This window comes from Hypanus sabinus, chromosome 11 (genome assembly GCF_030144855.1).
Source record: "Hypanus sabinus isolate sHypSab1 chromosome 11, sHypSab1.hap1, whole genome shotgun sequence".
NCBI classification, from domain to species: domain Eukaryota; kingdom Metazoa; phylum Chordata; class Chondrichthyes; order Myliobatiformes; family Dasyatidae; genus Hypanus; species Hypanus sabinus.
In genome coordinates, this window is record NC_082716.1 from 73198709 (window position 1) to 73225555 (window position 26847).

Here is a 26847-nt window from a genome sequence, read left to right on the forward strand (position 1 = left end):
ACTAGCAAACAACGAAAAGTCAAATGTCGCAAGGCATTTCCAGAGTAAACACGCAGCCTTTGCTCAAAAATATCCGGATGGAGATGACAGAAAAAAAGCTGTTTCGGAACTGATGCGGAAGGTTGATCTGAGCAAAAATCATTTCCAGAAATGGATGAAGTCTGGAAAATCAATGACATACGCCAGTTATATTGCCGCTCAGGAAATAGTCAGGCACGGGAAGCAGTTTACAGATGGTGAATATATAAAAGAATCTTTCATTAAGATTTCAGAACATCTATTCACGGACTTTAAAAACAAGAGTGAAATTGTGCAGAAAATCAGGGATATGCCCCTCTCTGCAAAGACTGTCAAAGACAGAACCATAAAAATGGCAGAAGACATCACAAGACAGCAAATTAAAGACATCAATTCAGCTGTGGCCTACTCGATTGCCTGTGACGAGTCTAAAGACAAAGGTGATATTGAACAAATAGCATTGTTCTGCCGGTATGTAAACTCTGCCGGGCCACAGGAAGAACTGATTGAGTTGATACCTCTAAAAGACCAAACACGGGGGGAGGACATCTGTGAGGCTGTCTTGAATTGTTTAAGAGCCAAAGGAATAAAGACCACCCATCTGGTGTCAGTAGCTACTGATGGGGCTCCGAATATGACGGGAACGCACAAGGGATTTGTGGCTTTACTGCAGAAGTCGCTGGACAGAAAGCTGCTGACTTTTCACTGCATCTTGCACCAAGAGGCACTGTGCGCTCAAACATTTCCTCCGGAATGCACAGAAGTAATGGATGTTGTCATTCAGATTGTCAATAAAATAATGGCAAAAAGTTTAAATCACCGTCAATTCCATTTGTTACTGGACGAGATGGAAAGCGCATATTCTGATCTCCTGCTGCACAACAAAGTCCGGTGGCTGTCCAAAGGGGAGGTGCTGAAACGCTTTGTCGCGTGTCTGGAAGAAGTGAAAACTTTCCTGGGCAGCAAAGGGCTCACCTTTCCTGAGCTGGAACAGCCAGAGTGGCTGGAAAAGCTACACTTGATGGTAGACATGACAGCGCACCTGAACACGCTGAACACAGCTCTTCAGGGGAAAGGACGCACAGCCCTGCACATGTTGGAGGATGTTTTGGCATTCGAGCGCAAGTTGACAGTGCTTGCCAGAGATTTACAGAAAGGCACTTTGTGTCACTTCCCCAATTTGAGAGAGTTCAAACAAGGTCACGACATGATAATTTCGGAGTATTTACATTCTGCAATCATCGCAATGCAAACATCGTTTGGGAAACGCTTCTGTGAGTTCAGAGAGGAAAAAAACACATTATCCTTCCCGGTCACTCCCTTAAGCATCGATCCTTCCCTACTGAATACGACTGCATTGGCAGGTGTGAGTCAACCTGATCTTGAGATGGAACTGGCCGACATAGCCGACAAAGACATATGGGTGTCCAAGTTTAGACGCTTGACAGCAGACCTTGAAGATGTTGCCCGTCAGAAGGCCGTTCTTGCTCAGAATCACAAATGGAGTGATATTGAAAACCTTCCAAAACCGGACAAACTTGTGTTCGAAACATGGAATGCTATGCCCGACATTTATGTAAACATGAAAAAGTATGTGCTTGGAGTCCTGTCGATCTTTGGATCCACATATGTATGCGAGCAGGTGTTCTCCAACATGAACTTTATTAAAAACAAACATCGCGCACGCCTCACAGATGACAGCTTGCGATCCTGTGTAAAGATGAAGGTGACGTCATACAGCCCTGATGTGCAGACGCTGTGCGCTGAGGTCCAGGAGTAGAAATCCCATTAACCAAGTATGATAAATATTTTAATTGCCTATTCTTTTATGTATATTCATATTTTTTCATTGTTCAGTGAAATAGTCCTTTTATTTTTCAGGCTGACAGCTGGCTGATGTTATTTTTGGTTTGCTGCTGGCGGCAAATTTAAGTTTGGCGTTTTTCATAAATACAAGAAGGACTCAAATAGACGTTGAGTATTTTACTTAAAAGTAACCTTCAACCCAACGTCTTTTTTTCAGAGTTCAAAATGTTTTTGTTGCATGCAGAAATGTAATTTCGTTTTCTCTGCAGGAGTTCATCAATTTCATAAATGCAACACATTATAGTTTGTTTATACATAGCATAAAGGCAAAAAAAACGTTGTATGCAGTGTTATTTCATTTTAAATGTCAAACGGGTTTTGCGGCTCCCAGTGTTTTCTTTTCTGTGGGAAACGGGTCCAAGTGGCTCTTTCAGTGGTAAAGGTTGCTGACCCCTGCCCTAGGACCTTGAGGGCGGTTAGTGTAGAAATAGCAGGGGCTCTGACAGAAATATTTCAAATGGCATTAGAAACAGGGATGGTGCCGGAGGATTGGCGTATTGCTCATGTGGTTCCATTGTTTAAAAAGGGTTCTAAGAGTAAACCTAGCAATTATAGTCCTGTCAGTTTGACGTCAGTGGTGAGCAAATTAATGGAATATATTCTTAGAGATGATATATATAATTATCTGGATAGACAGGGTCTGACTAGGAACAGTCAACATGGATTTGTGCGTGAAAGATCATGTTTGACAAATCTTATTAAATTTTTTGAAGAGGTTACGAGGAAAGTTGATGAGGGTAAAGCAGTGGATGTTGTCTATATGGACTTCAGTAAGGCCTTTGACAAAGTTCCACACGATAGGTTAGTTAGGAACGTTCAATTGTTAGGTATTAATATTGAAGTAGTAAAATAGATTCAACAGTGGCTAGATGGGAGATGCCAGAGAGTAGTGGTGGATAACTGTTTGTCAGGTTGGAGGCCGGTGACTAGTGGTGTGCCTCAGGGATCTGTATTGGGTACAATGTTATTTGTTATATACATTAATGATCTGGATGATGGGGTGGTAAATTGGATTAGTAAGTATGCAGATGATACCAAGGTAGGTGGTGTTGTGCATAATGAAGCAGGTTTTCAAAGCTTGCAGAGAGATTTAGGCCAGTTAGAAGAGTGGGCTGAACAATGGCAGATGGAGTTTAATGCTGATAAGTGTAAGGTGCTACATTTTGGTAGGAATAATCCAAATAGGAAATACATCGTAAATGGTAGGGCATTGAAGAATGCAGTGGAACAGAGTGATCTAGGAATAATGGTGCATAGTTCCCTGAAGGTGGAATCTCATGTGGATAGGGTGGTGAAGAAAGCTTTTGGTATGCTGGTCTTTATAAATCAGAGCATTGAGTGTAGGAGTTGGGATGTAATGTTAAAATTGTACAAGGCATTGGTAAGGCCGAATTTGGAGTATTGTGTACAGTTCTGGTCACCGAATTATAGGAAGGATATCAACAAAATAGAGAGAGTACAGTGAGGATTTACTAGAATGTTACCTGTGTTTCAGCACCTAAGTTACAGGGAAAGGTTGAACAAGTTAGGTCTTTATTCTTTGGAGCGTAGAAGGTTGAGGGGGGACTTGATAGAGGTATTTAAAATAATGAGGGGGATAGATAGAGTTGACGTGGATAGGCTTTTTCCATTGAGAGTAGAAGAGATTCAAAAAAGAGGACATGAGTTGAGAGATTGGGGCAAAAGTTTAAGGGTAACACGAGGGGGAATTTCTTTACTCAGAGAGTGGTAGCTGTGTGGAATGAGCTTCCAGTAGAAGTGATAGGGGCAGGTTCGGTATTGTCATTTAAAGTAAAATTGGATAGGTATATGGACAGGAATGGAATGGAGGGTTATGGGCTGAATGCGGGTCAGTGGGACTAGGTGAGAGTAAGTGTTCGGCATGGACTAGAAGGGCCGAGATGGCCAGTTTCTGTGCTGTAATTGTTATATGTTTATATGATTTATGATTGTGACAGTCAGTTATAATCAGTGGAAAAGATTATCTGACAGAGTGAATTGCCAAAAGGCTAACAGGGTGGTCTGTGGCCATGGCCTTGGGACTTAAAGATTGAAGTCTACTCTGCCGCTCACTTTCCAATCTGCTCTGTGGAATGGTTGAGGCAGTGTCGTTGCATGAGAGGATTCTCAGTGAGTGAAGTGTTAAGTGTTGGCTGTATCTGGCACAGTTTAGATCAATGTTGTGGTGCCTTCTTCCATTCTTGAAATTCATTTTCAGAATCTGGGCATTGCTCGCATTGATTGCCCATCTCTCATTGCTCACTTTGTGGTCTTTCTGGTAAAAGTGCTCCCAGACTGCTGTGTGAGAGGGAATTCCAGGAGTTAGACTCAACAATGGCTGACCATCACTCACGTATTTCCAGTTCAGAATGTGTATGTCTTGGTGCAAACCTGCAGGTGGTGGTGTTCTCGTGTGTCTGCAATCCTTGTCTTTCTTGCCGGCAAATGATGTGGGTTTGGGAGTGTTCTCCAGTTCATTTTGCAGTTGTAATAATTTGTTGGCATTGTGCCCATTCGTGGAAGTAATGAAAATCTTGCATTGTTGATGAAAAAGTGAGAAATTAGCCTGCTGGGAGTCAAGCTTTTTGAGAGTTGTTGGCACCTTATTCATCCAGTCAAGCAGAGTGTCTGACAAGAGATCCTGATTTGGGCCTTGTGGCTGGTGAAAAATCCTTGGGGTGGAAGGAAGAGAGTCACATGCTGCAGAATTCACAGCTCTGATGCACAGTTGCAGCTAACGGTATTTATTTCATTGATCCAGTTGAGTTAATGATAAAGACTAACCTCCCCCACCTCAAGGTTTTGATAGTGAGTGATATAGTGGTAGTAATCTCAGTGAATGTCAGGTGTAAGTGGTTAGACTTTTCCAATTTGGAAACAGTCATTGCCATGTATCAGCCCAGACCCAAACGTTGTTCATCTCCTGCTGCATGCAAGCATGTACTTCATTTACTGAGGAGCTGTGAATGGAATTTGAATATTGTGGATGTTTCCACTTCTGACTTCACAATGGGTGAAAGAGCCATTGATGAAACAATTGAAGATGGCTGAGGCTAGCACCCAGGCACCTTGATGCCACACCATACCAAAAGCACCTTGAAAACAAGCAAAGACATCCACCTCTAGAATTCAGCTATCTGCTCTATGATTAATACCAGAAGCAATTACTTTGCTGAAGGTTAATTATATCCTGATTAAGCAAGGTCTTTGCTAGAGTGCATTTATGCTGCTTTTCGTGAACCAGATATACCTTAAAGTTGATTCCACATTGTTGGGTTGATGCCAGTGTTGTAACTGAACAATGGTAACTTGGCTAGGAGGACACAAATGTTGGCAGGTCATCAATACTATAGGCTGGAAGTTACGTGGTTCCATAGACATTACTGTATCCTGTGCTCTCAGGTGTTTCTCAATGTCAAGTGAAGTGAATGGAATCGGATTCTATGATGGCAGGAATCTCAGGAGGACACCAGAATGGATCTTACATTAGCATTTCTAGTTGAATGTGGCTGCAGATGTTTCAGTCTTTTCTTTAGCAGTAACATGCTGCCCCAGAATAATTGAGGATAGGATGTTCTTGGAGCCATCAGCTTTCATTAAGTATTTTCCATTGCAGTTTCTTCAGGATGTCTAGGATACTGTTCTCCTCTTCCACCACAAATAGTATATCAAAGTTACTGTTTGAAATTTAGCCGTACACTTAAGCACAGCAGATTCAAGAGCAACAACATGATGATGACTATTTCAATTGTGAAACAAGTTTTAAAATTATTTAAAAATAATACAATTAATACTTTCATTTACTATGCAATTAATTGACTCAAATTAATTATTATTACTATTATTTAATATAAACTTTTTTTAAAAAAGGCAAACCATTATATTTTTTTAAATAAAATGTCAACAACTTGCTTGCTGAACCGGACATCAAGAAAGACTAGAAGAGTTTGCAGTGGGATCTGGACCAGCTGAAAAAATGGGTTGAAAATTGGCAGATGGAATTTAATGCAGACAAGTGAAAGGTGTTGCACTTCAGTAGGACCAACTAGGGTACCTCTTACACAGTGAACAGTGGGGCACTGAGAAGTGCGATAAAACAAAGGGATCTAGAAATACAGGTTCATAATTCAATGACAGTAGCATCACATGTAGATAAAGTCATAAAGAAAGCTTTTGGCACATTGGCCTTCGGAAATCTAAGTATTGTGTGCAGGAGATGGGATGTTTTGTTGAAGTTGTATAAGATGTTGGTGAGGCCTAATTTGGAGTATTGTGTACAGTTTTGGTCACCTACCTACAGGGAAGTTTAAGGGGAACATGAGGGGAAACCTCATTACTCAGAGGATCACGAGAGTATGGAACAAGCTGCCAGAACAAGTGGTGCATGTGAGCTCAATTTCATCATTTAAGAGCGATTTGGATAGGTACATGGATGGTAGGCATGTGGAGAGCTATTGTCTTGATGCAGGTTGATGAGAGCAGGCTGTTTAAATAGTTTGACATAGACTAGATGGGCTGAAGGGTCTGTTTCTGTTCTGTACTTTTCTATAACTTTTGCTTAATTTCAGTACATGTTGTACTAGATGTTCTGAGTAGCCTGACACAAAGTGTATTCAGTTTCATAGTCTCCTAGGTTAACAAATCTTATACCTATCTTTAGACTGGCTTGAGCAGGACAGCACAAGTCCGACATCCTTTAAAATTTTATTAAGGCTAAAAGCTAAGCAATTTCTGCCTAACGAAGCACTTCAAGGTAACATACAATTTTAAAAGACGGCAAAATTCAATGCACTCATTTTATCTTGCTGCTTGAATGACCTCGCACAGTTTTAAATCATAAATCTAAATTCAACTTGCATGCAAATACAGTTTTCTCTAATTGTGAATGCAATTCACTCCAGTAATCACTTGAAAGAACTCATTTCTGTCTGTACAGCGTATCACCCTGTCTAAGTTATTCCTGCAATCCTCCCTCTAATATTCTGTCTTTAATTTTAATAAGCATGATTTTACCATAAGCATGATTTTACCATAACTCATCCTGAAAATCACTCAAGTACGTGTCTCCCCACATGGACAGGTGAACAGTTCTATTCACAACATCCTTGCAAGGTGCTGAAGTTTGTCCTGATCCATCCTTTATCTAATAATTGTCATATACATGACAATTTCATTTGAGGGATAGAACCCCCCCCCCCCCCCCGCCACCGCCATCTTCCACCTTCCACACATTTTGTTTACCCATCTTTACTGAAATTCTAACTTCACCAACAAACCTGCAGACAAGGCAGGTGCTGTAGTGTTCTGATCAGGCATACTGACCTCCACCTTGCCAAGGCACAGCACCAAATCTCAGACACCTCCTCTTACTTACCCCCCGAACAGGACCTCACTAAAGAACACCAGGCCATTGTCTCCCACACTATCATCAACCTTACTGATTATGGGGATCTCCCATCCACTGCTACCAACCTCATAGTTCCTGCACCCCACACCTGCATCTACCTCCTACCCAAGGTCCACAAACCCACTTGTCCAAGTTTCAGCTTGTTCCTGCTCCACTGAACTCATTTCAGCATACCTCAACTCTGTTTTCCCCCCTAGTTCAGTCCCTTCCAATCTACATCCATGACGCTTCACATGCTTTTGATCTTTTTAAGGATTTCAAGTTCTCTGGCCCCTATCATCTCATTTTTACTATGGATGACTGGTCCCTATACACCTCCCAACCCCCCCCCCCCCCCCCAGGAAGACCTCAAAGTTCTACACTTTTTTTGGACACCAGACCTAACCAGTTCACCTCCACCACCACTCCCCTCTGCCTAGTGGAACTTGTCCTCACTCTAAATAATTTCTCCTTTGGCTTCTCCCACTTCCATCAAACAAAAGGGATAGCCATGGGCACTTGCATGGGCCCTAGCTTTGCCTGCCTGTTTGTTGGCTACATGAAACGATCTATGTTGCAAGCTTACACTGGTGATCGTCCGGTATTTTTCCTATGCCACATCGATGACTGTATTGGAGGTTCTTCCTGCACTTGTGCTGAACTCATTGACTTCATTCACTTTGCCTCCAACTTCCACTCTGCCCCCAAATTCACCTGTTCCATTTCCGACACTTCCCTTTCCTTTCTCAATCTCACTGTATCTATCTCTGGAGACAGTTTATCGACTGATATCTATTACAAACCCATGGACTCTCACAACTATCTAGACTACACCTCATCCCATCCTGCTACTTGTAAAAGTGCCATCCCCTTTTTTCAGTTCCTCCACCTCCAACGCATCTGCTCTCAGGATTAGCCTTTTCAAGTCAAGTCAAGTCACTTTTTATTGTCATTTTGACCATAACTACTGGTTCAGTACATAGTGAAAATGAGACAATGTTTTTCAGGACCATGGTGTTACATGACACAGTACAAAAACTAGATTGAACTGCGTAAAAAAAAAACAGAATAAAACTACACTAGACTATAGACCTACACAGGACTACATAAAGTGCACAAAACTGCAGGCATTACAATAAATAATTAACATGACAATAGGGCAGTAAGGTGTCAGCTCAGGCTCTGTGTATTGAGGAGTCTGATAGCTTGGGGGAAGGAACTGTTACATAGTCTGGTCCTGAGAGCCTGAATGCTTCGGAGCCTTTTCCCAGACAGCAGGAGGGAGAAGAGTTTGCATGAGGGGTGCGTGGGGTCCTTCATAATGCTGTTTGCTTTGCGGATGCAGCGTGTAGTGTAAATGTCCATAATGGTGAGAAGAGAGACCCAGATGATCTTCTCAGCTGACCTCACTATCCGCTGCAAGGTCTTGCAATCCGAGATGGTGCAATTTCCGAACCAGGCAGCGATGCAGCTGCTCAGGATGCTCTCGATACAACCCATGTAGAATGTGATGAGGATGGGGGGTGGAAGATGGACTTTCCTCAGCCTTTGCAGAAAGTAGAGACACTACTGGGCTTTCTTTACTATGGAGCTGGTGTTGAGGGACCAGGTGAAATTCTCTGCCAGGTGAACCCCAAGAAATTTGGTGCTCTTAACGATCTCTACCGAGGAGCTGTCAATGTTCAGCGGGGAGTGGTTACTCCGTGCCCTCTTGAAGACAACAACCATCTCTTTTGTTCACATTCAGAGACAGGTTGTTGGTTCTGCACCAGTCCGTTAGCCGCTGCACCTCCTCTCTGTAAGCTGACTTGTTGTTCTTGCTGATGAGACCCACCACGGTCGTATCATTGGTGATCTTGATGATGTGGTTTAAGGTGTGTGTTGCAGCACAGTCATGGGTCAGCAGAGTGAACAGCAGTGGACTGAGCACACAGCCCTGGGGGGCCCCCGTGCTCAGTGTGATAGTATTGAAGATGTTGCTGCCGATCCGGACTGACTGAGGTCTCCCAGTCAGGAAGACTAGGATCCAGTTGCAGAAGGAGGTGTTCAGGCCCAGTAGGCTCAGCTTTCCAATCAGTTTCTGAGGGATGATTGTGCTGAATGCTGAACTGAAGTCTATGAACAGCATTCCAACGTACGTGTCATTTTTGTCCGGGTGGGTTAGGGCCAGGTGGAGGGTGATGGCAATGGTGTTGTCTGTTGAGTAGTTGGGACGGTACACAATCTGCAGGAGGTCCAGTGAGAGGGGCAGCAGGGTCTGAAGTGCCTCATGCGAGCCTCTCGAAACATTTCATGATGATGGATGTGAGTGCAACGGGACGGTAGTCATTGAGGGAGGACACTGAAGACTTCTTCAACATGGGGACGATGGTGGTGGCCTTGAAACACGTTGAAACTGTGGCACTGCTCAGGGAGATGTTGAAGATGTCAGTGAGAACATCTGCTAGCTCGTCTGCACACCTCTCAGCACTCTACCAGGGATGTTGTCTGGTCCAGCATCCTTCCGTGGGTTGACCCTGCACAGGGTTCTCCTCACATCGGCCACGGTGAGACACAGCACCTGGTCATTTGTAGGAGGAGTGGACTTCCTCGCCACCATGTCATTTTCCACCTCAAAACAGGCGTAGAAGTTATTCAGCGCATCTGAGAGGGAGGCATCACCCGCACAGTTAGGTGATGTTGTCCTGTAATTGGTGATGTCCTGGATGCCCTTCCAAATGTGCCGCATGTTGCTGCTGTCCCAGAAGTGGCTGTGGATTCTCTGGGCGTGTGCACGCTTTGCCCCTCTGGCGGCTCGGGACAGTTTGGCCCTTGCTATTGTTCGGGCTGCCTTGTCGCCTTTCTTCATTCTAGAACAAAGGAGGTGTCCTCCTTTTTCAAAGAAAGGGGCTTCCCTTCCTCCACCATCAACTCTGTCTTCAACTGCATCTCTTCCATTTTATGCACTTCTGTTCTTACCCCATTCCCCTCCCACACTAACAGGGATGTTGTTCCTCTTGTCCTCACCTATCACCCCACCAGCCTCCGCATCCAGCACATAATTTTCTGAAACTTCCATCACCTCTAATGGGATCCCACCACTAAGCACATCTTTCCCTCCCCCCAACTTTCTGCTTTCTGCTGGGATTGCTTCATATGCAACTCCCTTGTCCATTCGTCCCTCCCCACTGATCTCCCTGCTGGCACTTATCCCTGCAAGCGAAACAGATACTACACCTGTCCCTACTCCTCTTCCCTCACTACTATCCAGAGCCCTAAAGCTGTGAGTCTGTTGGGGTCATTTACTGTGTTTGGTGCTCCCGGTGTGGCCTCGACTAGACCCAATGTAGATTGGGAGACCACTCACCAAGCATCTACGCTCTCTCCACCAGAACAAGCAGGATCTCCCCATGGCCACCCATTTTAATTCCACTTTCCATTCTCATTCTGATATGTCCATCCATGGCCTCCAACACTGTCATATTGAGGCCACACTTAGGTTGGAGGAACAACACCTTAACTTCAGTTTGGGTAGCCTCCATACTGATGGCATGAACATCGATTTCTCAACCTTGCAGTACTACCCCCGACCACACCCCTTTCTCCATTTCCCATCCCCTTTTCCTTCTCTTCGCTCATCTCCTTGCTCACCTATTGCTTCCCTCTGGCACTCCTCGCCCCTTTTTCTTTCTTCCTTGGCCTTCTGACTCTTTCATCCATCAACTTCCCAGCTCTTTACTTCATCCCGCCTCCTCCAGGTTTCACCTATCACCTGGTGTTTCTATCTTCCCTTTCCCCCACTTTTTAAACCTACTCCTCAGCTTTTTTCTCCATTCCTGACAAAGGGTTTTGGTCCGAAATGTGAACTGTACTTTTCCATATATGCTGCCTGGCCTACTGAATTCCTCCAGCATTTTGCGTGTTTTACTGAAATTTTGTCTGTTTGCTGTTTGTCTCTAAAAACATTTAATTTATTTCTGTTCCTTCCAAGAGAAGGCCATCCTGTTTGATATTTTGAGAATTGCCTTACAAGGTGGTTTGATGGAAAAACATCTGTGTTACTCTGCTAATGAATGGACTTTACCCCATCAGCAGTTTCAACATTAGCATTTCCAAATGGATTCAAGGCTGCTCCTTCTCCATGAATCAGTAAATTAGCGGTGCTAGATCAAATGGATTCAGAGAATATATCAGACAGTTAATTTTCTTCAGCTTACAACCCATTTTAAAAGTTCATTTAAAAACTCCTGTTTTTCATGCCCAGATTTGAATGTTACTCAGCCCCCAATTCTTAACTGGGATCCTGCAGTATGTTTGGCCTCACTTCCCCTTAGAGTTCTGAAGCCCTGACAATTTATTTCCATCATATTCTGCACTATAGCTATTGATTTTACTTGAATTACTAGTTTGCTTCAGCATGAGTAAGATCAGTATTTATCCCATGAGCAATTTGTTCCCTCACAACTGATTTCATCTCTAATCTCAGTTGATCATTTACCCTGCGTTTGTCTACACATGGGCTCCACCTTCTGTTCAACTCAGAGCTGTGCTGAAAGTAATGCATTTCATCTTGTCCTTACCATATCTGACCTGATGTTGTCATCATCATTATCAGTCCCCATTTCTACCTCATTCCTGCCACTACCACTGAAAACTTCAACTCAAATTTAATACTATTTAATGTGTGTAGGGTTCTCCTTACATCATTGTCATTTTATCAACTTGCTGATGAGTTACATACTGTTAACTGTGCTTAACTGTTAACACGCTTAACTGTGCCATTATTATATCAGAGATGGAATAAGTTCCACTACTATTTATCACATATGTAATGTTTACTTCTGAGCAACTCTACCAGTAATAAAAAAATGCTTAGAAATGCAGTATGAGCAATTGTGCCATTATCTGTTCATTTTGTGTCATATTTCTTCAGTCAATAGCTCTTTAGGACCCTAGGTATAGTTACTTATTTCTTGTGTTTTTTTAAGTTTGGAGCCACTCACTTCCTTAGCTGTGCTTGAAGTTTTAGGAAAATTCCAAACAGATGGTATTTAGTTAAAGTACAATCAATATGATAAGATACATCTCAAAATGGTAGCTGAGCATATCAAATGATTCTTCTCTATATCCACATGCTTAGAAATTGGATTCCATTGTGAAAAATAGTTTAGAATTTGCTTTTACTCGGTATGGATCATACAAGTAAATATTTTCAAAAAAGTTGCACTAGTCATGAAAATGGTCAGAGCACTTAAATGCATAATCTAGTTTAGCCATTTTCCTGGGCTAAGGCACATAACTCACGATGTCAATGTTTGGATAATACCACTTCCTCTATAGCCACATAAATAGGAGCAGGCCAGTTACACTGTCATCATGGAATAGTCATTGTAAAAGCAGCAGCAAACTCCTTTGGTTTCCTTTTGTTCTCATTTTTTAGAGCAACCATTCTCAACCTTTTTGCCCTGGAGGAACCCTTGAAATAATTTTCAGGTCTCAGGGAACCCCTACGTAAAAAGTATTTTATTTACAGCTCACTGTATGTTAGCTTGATCAGTAAGTTGCAGATATAATAATCCAAAAATAATTGTCAATGCTCTTTTGAGTTGGGAGTGGTTTTTTAGACACCTCTCTTACGAAAAACAGGTAGTTAAGCTTAGTTTACCTTTCTCAAAGACATAATTTTATACAAGACTTTGAAAAATCATTGTCTAAGGAAGTGACACAATCTTTGTAGTTAAGTGTGTTTTTTTTTGTTCTGCTGGAGTCATTCCTGCATTTGTAAGCTGTTTGCCACAGACTAGCCACAGTGGAATCGGACAACTCGGATCACCAATCCATGTAAAGCCCGTTGATAAGCAACTTCCATTGTAAAGGCAGACATTTTTGTGTCTGTTGTTGCGGTAGTGCAGTGAAATGACTCAGAAAATTGTAATTCTTCATCATTAACCTTATCAAAATTGTCCGTAGGCCTAGGCCCAGAATCATCTTCCATCTCACTCCTTCTCTTCAAACCTCCCCACATTGAACCATGAGACATGTCTATAAAACATGGCTTAATAAAATACCCCTGTGTATTTCACCTGTGTATTGAATAGTCCTGCCCAAATTGGGCAGGTCTAATCAATGCTTGGAAAATGTACCTCATGCTCTTCATCAGCCTACTGTCCTCCCTTTAGTACAATATAGCCCTAACCAATTATCAACAGCCTCCCCTATCTCGCATCAAAAACTGAGAATGGACTCCACCAAATAACCATGGTCCTAATGCGCACTGCCATACTGGGCTGAGAGACCTCTAACAAATTTGCTAATGGGTCTGCTCAGTCACTGCCCACTGCCCACTGCTAGCATCATATGTTGTGGCAAGTTCAAATGAAGGTGTTTATTTTTTGAAATCACAAACTCCCGCAGAACCCCTAGCTACCTCTCACAGAACCCCGCTTGAGAAGCCCTGATTTAAAGTGCCACAGCTGTTCATGTTCATAGACCAAACTGGGGAGCTACACAGCTCTCAATATAGGCTGTGCAAACACCTACTGAAATCTGTTGTGTCCTTAAACTAATGCTCAATATTTTCTCTGATTTTTAGTGACCAAGTTGCTAATTCTATGGACGGAATAATATTCGTACTGAGGGGTTGCTATGTCCATGCTGGTAACTTAGTGAAGTGAGGAGTTTGAGGTGGAAGGGCCTTGACACCATCTAGCAGAGTCGATTCCCACACAGTTTCAGGAACACCATTTCATACCTCACCACTAATGAATAATACATTCATAGGTTCTGGGATTCCAAATAGGTTGTCACAAACGAGTAAGATATTTGGCTTGCTCTCATGCCTGGACTGCTGTCTCTGCAGACTGTACTATTTTTCCTATTACAAGATCATGCCAAGTAGCTGACATATATCCCTGCATTGATCATCTGGTCACTTCATTGGTGACTAAATGATTTTCAATGGAAACAGGCTGTATCTTAGGAACTGGGGGGGGAGGAGTTTCAAGATGGCGACGTAGACCCGCCTTTTAGGCGCTCTTCATTTTTTAAGCTATAATCACCCTTTAATCAAATCTTTTTGTACTTAATTACATGGGTTGATATTTATGATTTATTTCTTTTTTAAAATAATACTTGATTTAATTTTTTCAAACTTAAAATGTCTGTACCTAAGAAATCGTCTAAAGACCCTATATCTCTCGATGCAATCTCTAGTCTTCTGGACACTAAACTTGCAAGTCTGGAAAATAAACTTACTGCGAAAATGTCTGAGCTTGAAGAAGTCGTTAGATCGTTTGATACCAAGCTTCAATCGCAGGCAGCAGATATTGAATGGCTTGAAGAAAAGTTTGCGACTCTTGACAAGTTAATTTGTGAAAAAATACGTACAATTGAAACTTTGGAGTAGAAGGTACGGTCGACTGCTAAAGTAATGGAGCATTACATTGAGTGATGACAGTCAGCGCTTCTTTAATACTCCGGAAGAAGTGAAGAAATTCTTTGAAGAATATCGGTCTTCTAGTACAATTTGAACTATGTGTTATGTTGAAGAATTTTTGGAGAGAAGACGCCATTCCGTTTTAGGCTTTAACTTATGAAGCTGCGGTATAGCTTTTTACTTTGGTCTGTAGACCTGTTTTTTTTTATTATCATGATTTACAGATGTTCTTTTAATTTTACTATAATGTCTTTTTTCTTAATTATTTTTTTTTCCTCTGGATTAGATATACATGTTAAGACTTTGTAATAACGATTTATTTTTTAAGATGTTGTTTCTTCTTCCCATAAGACTTTGCTTTCCGTAAGCGTTTATTTGCCTGTATTTGAGAATGGGATGAATGTTTTGAATTTTTGGACCCTTTTTTAATATATATTGTAGTGGTTATTGAATCCTTTTCTAATCTTATTTTGATGACCTTTTTTTTAAAAAAAAATTTAACAGATAGGTGAATTTACATTTATATTCTGTAATATGGTCTTTTCAAAATGTCGTTTCTTCTTCCCATAAGTCTCTGTTTTTGAAACGTCATTTTTTTATATTTGAATATGGAATCTTTTTAAAGGCATATTACACTATTTTAAACTTCAATGGTTATCCTTTTTTTATTAATGATTTTTTGCTTTTTTATATTATTTTTTCATTTTGATTGATATATATTCTTTCTTTTTACAACCCTGTATTTATATCTGGATTTTATATAGTTTCTCTTTTCTTTCTTTTCATGGAGTTGCCATCTTGAAAATGGGGGAAATATTAGTATTAGTTTGTGCGCCTGCTGCTTGGCTTTTTTTCGTGGGGTTTGGGGAGGGGGTAGGGATCTTTTTTCATGCTTTTGCTTTTTATTTTTTTGCTTTTAGTTTATGGGCCGACTTTAAATTATTAATATTGTTGAGGTGTCATGTTCTCCGGTTGCTCCTGAATCATTTTTCCTTCTTCCTGAATCATGGGTTATGTGTCTTTTTAACCTTTTATGATATATACTATTAATATTGGCATGATGGATAAGTCTATTAACTTTATCTCTTGGAATACTAATGGTTTAAATCATCCGATTAAACGTAAAAAAAATATTTAAAGTATTCCATAGACTAAATGCTAATATTATTTTTGCACAGAAGACCCATATTAGGAGGGAGGATAATCAATGCTTTTTTAGGTTCTGGAAGGATCAACAATTTCACTCGAATTGTACCGCCAAAAGTAGGGGTGTGTCTATTTTTATAGACCCCTCAATTTTGTTTACACATCATGAAATTATTTCTGATCCACAGGGCAGATTTTTGTTGATAACTGGTTCACTTTTTAATCGAAAAGTGGTTCTAGTTAGTATTTATGCTCCAAACTTTGACTGCCCTGAATTTTTTAAATGTTTATTTACTTCCCTTCCTAATCTAAATGAATATATGTTGATAATGGGTGGAGATTTCAATTGTTGTCTGAATCCTTTGATGGATAGATCTAAACCTATCCGAATTCTTCCGAATAGATCAGCCTTACTTATTAATTCCTTTATGGTTGATTCGGGAATTACTGAAATATGGCGGTTTTTGAACCCTAAAGATAAAGAATTTTCGTTTTTTTCACATGTATATCACAGTTATTCCAGAATTGATTATTTCCTTATTGATCATCGTTTATTAACAGATGTTACTGATTTTAGATATGATTCTATTGCCATTTCGGATCATGCACCTTTGAAGTTATCTATCAAGATTTTGGACTTTTCCAATAATACTAGATCTTGGAGACTTAACGCTACTTTGCTTCAAGATCCAGAATTTATCACCTACATAAAACAGCAAATTGACTTGTTTTTCTCAACAAACTATACTGAAGAGATTGACAGAGGAATACTTTGGGACTCTTTTAAGGCTTTTATCCGTGGACAAATTATCTCATATTCCGTTGGTAAAAGAAAACAAAGATATTTAGATATTGCTTTATTAGTGGATAAAATTAAAGAAATTGATAAGATTTATTCCGTGACTCCTACCAACGAACTTTATAAGAAGAGAGTTGAGCTTCAAATGGAGCTTAGCTTATTATTATCTTCTTCAAATGAGAATCAATTAATTAGGACCAGGGCTCAATTTTATATCCATAGTGATTGAACTGGTAAATTGTTAGCTAACCAATTAAAAGCTATTTCAACTAAGCGACAAATTAATAAAATTCGTAAACAAGACTGTAATCTGTCTACTGATCATAAAGAAATCAATAACACTTTTCAAGATTTTTATAAATCTTTATGTCAATCAGAATTTGATGGCGATCTGTCCATGATGGATAATTTTTTTAACAATTTGAATATTCCCAAACTGACAGATGAAAATCGTAGCTTGTTCGATGCTCCTATCTCTATGGCCGAAATAGGAGAGGCTATCTCATCAATGAATTCAGGGAAAGCTACTGGTCCTGATGGTTATATTATAGAATTTTTTAAAACTTTTTCTTCTTTGCTTTCCCCTTGGTTATGTGAAATCTTTAATGATGCATTTGCTAAGAAGAGATTACCTCAGTCTTTTTATGAAGCTACTATCTCTCTAATTCTTAAAAAAGATAAGGATCCTACTTTATGTGCATCTTATCGCCCGATATCACTATTAAATGTAGACTCCAAGATTCTTACAAAAATTTTAGCTATTAGGTTAGAAAAGGTACTATCACAGATTATTTCAGAAGACCAAACTGGTTTTATTAGGAATCGGTATTCCTTTTTTAATGTTAGAAAATTGATTAATATAATTTATACTTCATCACCCACAACCCCAGAATGTGTTATTTCATTAGATGCTGAAAAAGCTTTTGATAGAGTTGAATGGACATACTTATTTAATGCTTTGAGATATTTTAATTTTAGTCCTAATTTTATATCATGGATCAAGCTAATATATTATAAACCTGTTGCTTCCATTCTTACAAATAATTACAGATCCTCTTTTTTTCAATTATCTCGTGGTACGAGACAAGGTTGTCCCTTAAGTCCTTTATTATTTAATATCGCATTAGAACCTTTAGCCATTGCTATTCGTGAATCTCCTAATATTTTTGGTATTACCCGTAATGAGAAGTTATACAAGTTATCACTTTATGCTGATGACTTGTTGTTATATATTTCTGATCCTGACAGGTCTATTCCCGCTATTTTATCCTTGTTGGCTCAATTTGGTAGTTTTTCTGGTTATAAATTAAACTTGGATAAGAGTGATTTATTCCCTTTAAATGCGCAAACTTTATTGAATGACAGGATACCATTTAAAGTTGTTACTGTTAACTTTATCTATTTAGGTATAAAAATTACCAAGAAATATAAAGATTTATTTAGACTGAATTTTTTACCTATGCTTCCTCAAATTCAACAACTTACTACAAGATGGTCTCCCTTATCCTTATCATTAGTTGGTCGGATTAATGCTATTAAAATGACGATTTTACCAAAATTTTTATATTTATTTCAAGCCTTACCAATTTTTATTCCTAAATCTTTTTTTGATAACATTGATTCAAAAATTTCCTCATTTGTGTGGCAAATAAAAACCCCAGGTTAAGTAAAAGGCAATTACAAAAATCTAAAAAAGATGGTGGTTTAGCTTTATCTAACTTTAGATTTTACTATTGGGTGAATAATATTCGTAACTTAATATATTGGAAATTAGATTTGGATTCACCATTGTGCCCACAGTGGGTAAATTTAGAATGCAATGATGAACAGGGATATTCTCTATTCTCCGTTCTTGGTTCTTCTCTTCCTGCTGATTTAGTTAAATTCAATAAACAGATATCCAACCCTGTTGTCAAACATACATTACGAATTTGGTTTCAATTTCGTAAGTTTTTTACTCTGAAAATCTTTGTTCTTGATAGCCCTATCTTACTTAATTTTTTTTCAAACCTTCTTTGACAGATCAAGCTTTTAGCATATGGAAAAGGAAAGGTATAAAATGTTTTCGTGATCTTTTTTTTGAAGGTAGTTTGATGTCTTTCGACCAACTTTCCAACAAATTTAAGTTACCTAAATCTAATTTTTTTAGATATCTACAAATCAGAAATTTTTTACATAAAGTTCTACCATCCTTCCCCAATTCAACTTCAATAGATTTTTCAGATTTGATTTTTACCTTAAATCCTTGTCAGAAGGGATTAGTGGCTTTTATTTATAATATGATTATGAAGATACAACCAGAAATATCAGGTAGAATTAAACAAGAATGGGAAAAAGAACTTCAATATAATATATCAACAGAAAAATGGGAAAAAATTTTACAAATGGTTAATTCTTCTATATGTGCTAAACATGCTTTAATACAATTTAAAATTGTACATAGAGCTCATATGTCTAAAGATAAGCTTGCTCGATTCTATTCTCATATTAACCCTCAATGTGACAGATGTCATTCAGATGTGGCTTCATTGACCCACATGTTTTGGTCATGTCCCACCTTATATAACTATTGGAAGGACATATTTGCTACCATTTCCTCAATTTGGAATATTGATTTACAACCTCATTTTATTACTGCAATTTTTTGTATACCAAATGAGGATGGTAATCGGTTTTCCCCTTCAATTAGACGAATGATCACCTTTGTAACATTAATGGCCAGAAGGTCTATATTACAAAATTGGAAAGAAGTAAATCCTCCTACCACGTTTCAGTGGTTCTCTCAAACTATTTCTTATCTGAGCTTGGAAAAAATTAGAAGCACTATTTTTGACTCATTAATTAAATTTGAAGAAACTTGGGGACCGTTCATTCGACATTTTCATATGAATTAATCTGGCCTCTTCCAGACCTTCTCTCTGTTTATTCTTGTTCTGGTATGGAGTTCCGGAGTTTTTGACACTATCATATACATATAAACTGTTATTATTGCCCATGTTAGTTTAGTTTAGTGTTTTTTTTCCCAATATATATTTTTTTCTTGTATTTTAATTTTTTTTTTCTTTTGATGATTATTCTTATTTTTTTCATGTATAATTATTATAGGCTTGATTGATTAATGTACTATTTTTTGTTGATATTTCAATAGGATATTGTTATCTTATTATTAATTTAATTTCAAGTCTACTGCATTTATAACCTATTCATTATTATGTTATGTTTTTTTATATATGAAATTCAATAAAAAGATTGAAAAAGAAAAAAGGAACTGGGACTTTCCAGTATTGCTGGGTTTTCATCAGTGGAGGCTGCAACTACACTCATGTTCCCCTGAAGAATCCGCACCATTCGTTGTCTGGAAAACATTCCACCCCAATGCGTAATATATTACAGATCATGAAAGCAATGATTTTATGTTTCCAGGAAGCAGGCTTCATTCCTACATCAAAGGACTCCTCAATGCCAGCATTTTGAGCAGTCAGCCCTTGTTTGAAAAAATGAATCCCTCTGCTCCTTAGGGTTCTTACAGCCTGTGTGCACAAAACCACTCAAAAAATTTCAGTAGGAAAAATGCCTTTGATGATATTTCATACCTTGCCTGCTTGTCAAGCAAATGCGAAGTGTTCATTGTCTTGAACTGCACACTGCACAACCTCTGTCAGAGGACAGTAACAAAGACATCAGGACTGTAAAGTTGTGTCTGAAGGGCTGTGGGATCAATATGTAGGTGCTGCCTTTTGTTGTATTTCATTCAGCTTATGTTTGGCAATTATCCTAACTGAGAGAGGTGGGTGCTTTTGAGGAGAATAGCAGAAGATTTTGTGAAAATGGTGCAACATTTGAATTAACTAAACAAAAAGAGTGGGGTCAAATAGGGAAGCTGGTTGATTAGCAGTTTAAAAGAAATAGAATCAAAGGAAGCAGAAATGTGGGGAGACCAGAAACTACAGATAACAAAAGATGCAAACTACTGCAAGAATTCATCATGCCAAGAAACATCTGTGAAGGCAAGGAGGAGTGCTTCATGGAAAGAATAAAATAGCATCAGTTCATTCTCAAATCTCATTGAATTTTCCAGTCTTATCTTTAATATTTGCATTTTCATTGAAGTGATTTCCATTGATTCTCCAAAAGTTGTGTAGTAATTCTAATGATATGTCTGCTAACATCCACTTTGTTCCATTGTTCTATCATTAGAAACACTTTGCTTATCTTATTTCCACAATCCATTTAATTTCACTTTTTTTCTGTACTATTGTTGCTGATATATATTTAGGGCTGATCATTCAAACTTCAGTGAAAGTAATTCTGGAGAGAAATAGCAGACAAACCAAATACTTTAGTTTTGCAAAGCAGACTAGACAAGGTTGTTTCTTTTTGAGGAGGGTAGTGATGATGAGAGATCTTACATTCAGAGGTAACATCACAGGAGACATTTTACAAAACAAGAGAAGGAAAAGCATCTATCCTACCAAGTATCACACTTAGAATATCTCTAGAATTCTTAACCATTTAGACAAATTTCCCACTATTCATTTTCCTCAGATTTATGTAGGGATGGGGGAAACATGTGAATAAGAAACCAAATGTTTTTGCACTTTTCAATTATGTACTAATGTCAGTTAGAATTTCTCAATACTTTAGATAGTGGGGTGTGCATAAAGATGGGAAGGAGAATCAGGGCCATTCTCATTCCCCTACAGTAATCAATTCAAAGAAGAAGGGCCACACTCTCACACACACACTCACACGCATGCACGCATGCACACACGCACACCATATGCCCCTCAAAATATAGGCAACTTTGAGTTCTTGCACACAGTTTTGTGTTTGCTTAACATATATAGGGGGTTTTGAGATTGAATTACTATGCTTTCATTTCAATAGCTCACTGGATTTCATACCTGCCTCTGAATCAGAACATGTAGACATCACGTCACATTCCAGAGACTGGCATATAAAATTCTAGGCAGGCAAGTGTTAGACAGAGAGTACCGCATGGTCAAATGTGAGGTCTTTCGGAATCGGAATCAGGTTTATTATCACCGGCATGTGACGTGAAATTTGTTAACTTAGCAGCAGCAGTTCAATGCAAAACATAATCTAGCAAAGAGAGAGAAAAGAATAAATAAAATAAAATATAATAATAAATAAACAAGTAAATCAATTATGTATATTGAATAAATTATTAAAAAACAGAAATACTGTATATTAAAAAAGCAAGATACTGTCCAAACCTTCAAAGTTCATTCAGGAATCGGATGGCAGAGTTCCGGAATCACTGAGTGTGTGCCTTCAGGCTTCTGTATCTCCTACCTGATGATAACAGTGAGAAAAGGGCATGCCTTGGGTGCTGAAGGTCTCTAATAATGGATGCTGCCTTGCTGAGACACTGCTCCATAAAGATGTCCTGGGTACTTTATAGGCTAGTGCCCAAGATGGAGCTGACTTGATTTCCAACCCTCTGCAGCTTCTTTTGGTTCTGTGCAGTAGCACCTCCATACCAGACCATGATGCAGCCTGTCAGAATGCTCTCCACGGTACAATTATAGAAGTTTTTGAGTGTATTTATTGACATGCCAAATCACTTTAAAGTGTAGCCGCTGTGTTTGCCTTCCTAATGACTATATCAATGTGTTGGGACCAGGTTAGATCCTCAAAGATCTTGACACCCAGGAACTTGAAGCTGCTCACTCTCTCCACTTCTGATCCCACTGTGAGGATTGGTATATGTTCCTTTGTCTTACCCTTCTAGAAATCCATAATCAGCTCTTTCATCTTACTGACTTTGAGTGCCAGGTTGTTGCTGCGGCACTATTCCACTAGTTGGCATATCTTACTCCTGTATCTACACTCGTGTGTATACAGAGAGTAGAGCAGTGGGCTAAGCACACACCCCTGAGGCGCACCAACGTTGATCATCTGTGAGGTGGATATGTTATCAACAATCTGCACAGACTGTGGCATTCCAGTTAGGAAGTCAAAGATCCAATTACAGAGGGAGGCACAGAGGCCCAAGTTCTGCAACTTCTCAATCAGGATTGTGGGAGTGATGGTATTAAATGCTGAGCTATAGTTGATGAACAGCATCCTGACGTAGGTGTTTGAATTGTCTAGGTGGTCTAAAGCTGTGTGAAGAGCCATGAAGATTGCATCTGCCATTGACCTATGGTGCCGATAGGCAAATTGCAATGGGTCCAGGTCCTTGTTGAGGCAGGAGTTTAGTCTAGTCATAACCAACCTCTCAAAGCATTTCATCACTGTCGGTGTGTGTGCTACAGGGTGATAGTCGTTAAGACAGCCCATGTTATTCTTCTATGGCACTTGTATAACTGTTGCCTTTTTGAAGCAAGTGGGAACTTCTGCCCATAGCAGTGAGAGGTTGAAAATGTCCTTGAATGCTCCCACTAGTTGGTTGGTACAGGTTTTCAGAGCCTTACCAGGTACTCCATCAGGAACTTTTGCCTTACGAGGGTTCACTCTTAAAAAAGACAGTCTAATGTTCGCCTCTGAGACAGAGATCACAGGGTTATCACGTGCAGCAGGGATCCTCACAACTGTAGTTGTGTTCTCCTTTTCAAAGCATGCATAGAAGTTGTTGAGTTCATCTGGTAGTGAAGCATCGCTGCCATCCATATTATTGGGTTTTGCTTTGTAGGAAGTAATGTCTTGCAGTCCCTGCCAGAGTTGCTGTGCATCTGATATCACCTCCAACCTCATTCAAAATTGTCCATTCGCCCTTGAAATAGCCCTCCGCAAATCATACCTGGTTTTCTGGTACAGGCCTGGTTTGCTAGACTTGAATGCCACAGATGTAGCCTCCTGGTTCATCCACGGCTTTTGGTTTGGGAATGTACAGTAAGTCTTTGCAGGCACACCCTCATCCAAGCAGATTTTAATGAAGTCAGTAACAACTGCAGCATACTCCTTCAGATTCGAAGATGAGTTCCTGATACAGCTGAGATTTTAAGCCAAGGTCGTGTCTGTTCTTTCAATAAGTGGTTTCCTGGGATATTATTCCAAGGAAGAGCTGTGGAGTTCTCTCAGGTGTCCTGGCCAACATATATCTTTTAACCAACATCATTAAAACAGATAATGTCCTCCATTGTATTGCTGTTTATTTTTTTTACCATATAAATTGCCTGTGATGCTTTACACATTATAAATTGTTATAATACATTATAAGAATGCATTAAAGGATGTGGGGATATTTTGAAGTTGTAAATGTCTTTAAAGGAATGCAAGGGTTTTTTTTTTACGCCCAATTGACAACTATAAGCTGCTCTAGAATTCTGACATTTAATTTTCTGAAGTCTGGAATTATAAAGCTTTTGTTTAAACATCAGTTTTGCTTTTAAGGGATCACAGTTCTATGAATGTCTTTGCTATAACAAGCTGAAAGTATGTTTTATCTGTAATTTATTCACATTTTCATACCAATATGACACAAAAGTAGTACCACAAGGTGACATTTGTATTATATTTTATCAATTTAAGGTAATATTCAGCGTAAGTTGAAAGTTAACATGCTAGGGTGTACAGTACTCACCAACAGTGACAGGTGTGTTCGCTCTGGGAGATGAGTGGTTGTTGTGGTGTCGGGATCATGTCAAGCACAACAAGTGGTGAAGGAAGACTCACAGAACTCTTAGAACTGCCAGAAGCAGGAGATGACACCGGTTTGAAGAAAGTGGTGAGGGTTGTTTGCTTGGCAGCATTTTGATTTTCAGCATAAATTTGCTTGTTGGGAAGAAGGGTTGATGGCAGGGAATGACAGAAATATTGACTCCATTCTAAACTTGGGTCCATGTCCATCACCATTTGTGGCAAGTGTTCTGAATTCCATCATTCCCTCACCATTAATTTTCAAGCTCCCGGGATTTTCAAAATCCTCTGTTGCTTGCAGCATCTGAGAGATAGTTCACCGTAAAAAAAACGCATTGAATGTGGATCACACCTTGGTCGAGTGGCTGAATCAGCAATGTTGTGTTAGGCAGCAGGAAATGCACTGTTATGTTAGGATAAATGCTGTCCAAATGTTTAAGATGGGCTGGCGCATTGTCAAGCAACAAAAGAACTTTAAAGGCAAGTTTCTCTTCCCGGTAGTAGCATCCCAGAGCTGTGTTCCCTTCAGATGATGCCGCGCTGTTTATAATTTCCAACTTTTTTTCAAGTGTTATAGAGGTTCTATGCTGCTCGGCTGATGGCCCAGGACATGAGATTGGACGCTTAGGATGCATAGTTAAATATGTCAAGCGCAAAATCACTGCACCGTAGGTAAAATCAACAAAAGTTTTAGAGCGTAAGATTACACATCCACACCTTCCCAAATGCAATGCGAGACTGGCAGAAGTGAGATTGTGAGGTGTGTGCACCTGACATGTTGGCGAGAAAGCGATGCTTCTTGTCCCAACAGTGAGACTGTGAGGCGTGCGCACGTGACTTGTATTGGTGGGAAAGCAGTGTTCCTCACATAATAATGAGTTTTGGACACAGATAAGGAGATGATAGTAGAAATAGGCTCCTCGCATAACTGAATCCGCATAGTATGAAGGTGCATATAACGAGGATACGGTGTATATCAATACATTATACTAAATCGCATATGAAGACTCCTTACCCTATGTTCATACAGTTTAATTAATTTGTAACATTGAAATATAATAATTTTATTATATTGAAAACAATCTAACCCACTATCAAGACTGAAGCTGATTAGTAAAGACAAAAAGGAAAAAAAAAGTATTAGTCATCATCTGTGCGTTAACAGCAAATCAAAGGTTTTGAAAATAATTCAGTAAAGGCCACACAATGTTTGAAAGTCTTGACTAGATTCAGAGATTGAACATCGACTCTCCTCCAAATTTAAACATGATATCCCATCACGTAACCATTGGGCGTGGATAGGAGGGGCCATATCTTTCCATTTAAGCAAGTGTGTTCTTCTGACCATAAGAGAAATAAAAGTCAAAATGTGCAAGTCAGATGACTCCAAAATAATATCCTTTCCTCCAACAATACCAAACAAAGTGGTCAAAGGATTAGGCTTAAATTTTACTTTAATAAGTGTTGAAAAAGTTTGAAATACTTCTTTCCAATATTTTCCCAGACTCAGACATGTCCAAAACATATGAATGAGTGAAGCGTCTCCATTATTACATTTATCACAATATAGAGATATATCTAAATAGAAATGAGACAACTTATCCTTGGTCATATGGGCCCTATGGACCACGTTAAATTGTAGGAGAGAGTGGCGGGCACATAATGATGAAGTGTTAACCAATTTAAAAAATTTATTCCAAGTTTCCTTAGAAACTGAAGTCTGTAAATCTTGTTCCCAAAGATTTTTAATTTTATCTAAAGGAAAACTTCTCATTCCCAGCAGCATATTATAAATATTAGATACAGATCCATTATAAAAAGGTTTCAAATTAAAAATTACATCTAGTAGATTCTTATCAGGACTTTTAGCATTTATTTGAGACTGTAAAAAATCTCTTATTTGTAGGTATCGAAAAAAATGAGCTTTGGGTGAACTATATTTAGTTGACAGTTGTTCAAACGAAAAGAAACTTCCCTCGACAGAAAGGTCCTGAAAGCATTTAATACCTAATCTATCCCATCCTTTGAAAACCACCTCAATCATAGAGGGTTTAAAAAATAATTAGAAAAATGGGACTCGAAAGAGATAATCTCGATAAGCCAAAGTATTTTCGAAATTATATCCAAATTCTCATAGTGTGTTTGACTACCAGATTATAGGCTAACTCACTCAAAGACAAAGGGAGTGAGGATCCAAGAAGAGAAATAATAGAAAATTTATTAACAGAATTGGCTTTTAAAATACCCACATTGGGCAATCCTCACTATTTATGTAAAATAACCAGAATGTAAGATTTCTTATATTAACTGCCCAATAATAAAATCTAAAGTTTGGTAAGACTAATCATCCATTCTTTTTATCTTTGTGAAGAGACACTCTAATGTTAGACTTAACAATATTTGAGACAGTAGTATAATCCTCTGAACCTGTGAATCATGCTCCATTAATGCTAGTATGGCTGAAATCACCACAGCATACTGTATATAAAGGTTGGGAATAAATAAGCAGAGTTTGTTTGTAATTGTCAATTATCCCCACCTGCTTATTCTTTCTGAATATGTCAGGCAGAAGAGCATCACTCAAGAAAAATAGAAATTCCGACCCAACAGCTC

At 39.1% G+C, this 26847-nt stretch overlaps 1 protein-coding gene across 4 annotated transcripts in view; it reads left to right on the forward strand.

Annotated features, from left to right (window-relative positions):
- The window catches only part of LOC132402111 (potassium channel subfamily T member 2), an 884531-nt gene that overhangs the window by 482685 nt on the left and 374999 nt on the right, over nucleotides 1–26847 (forward strand). The gene's annotated exons all lie outside the window — the stretch shown is intronic.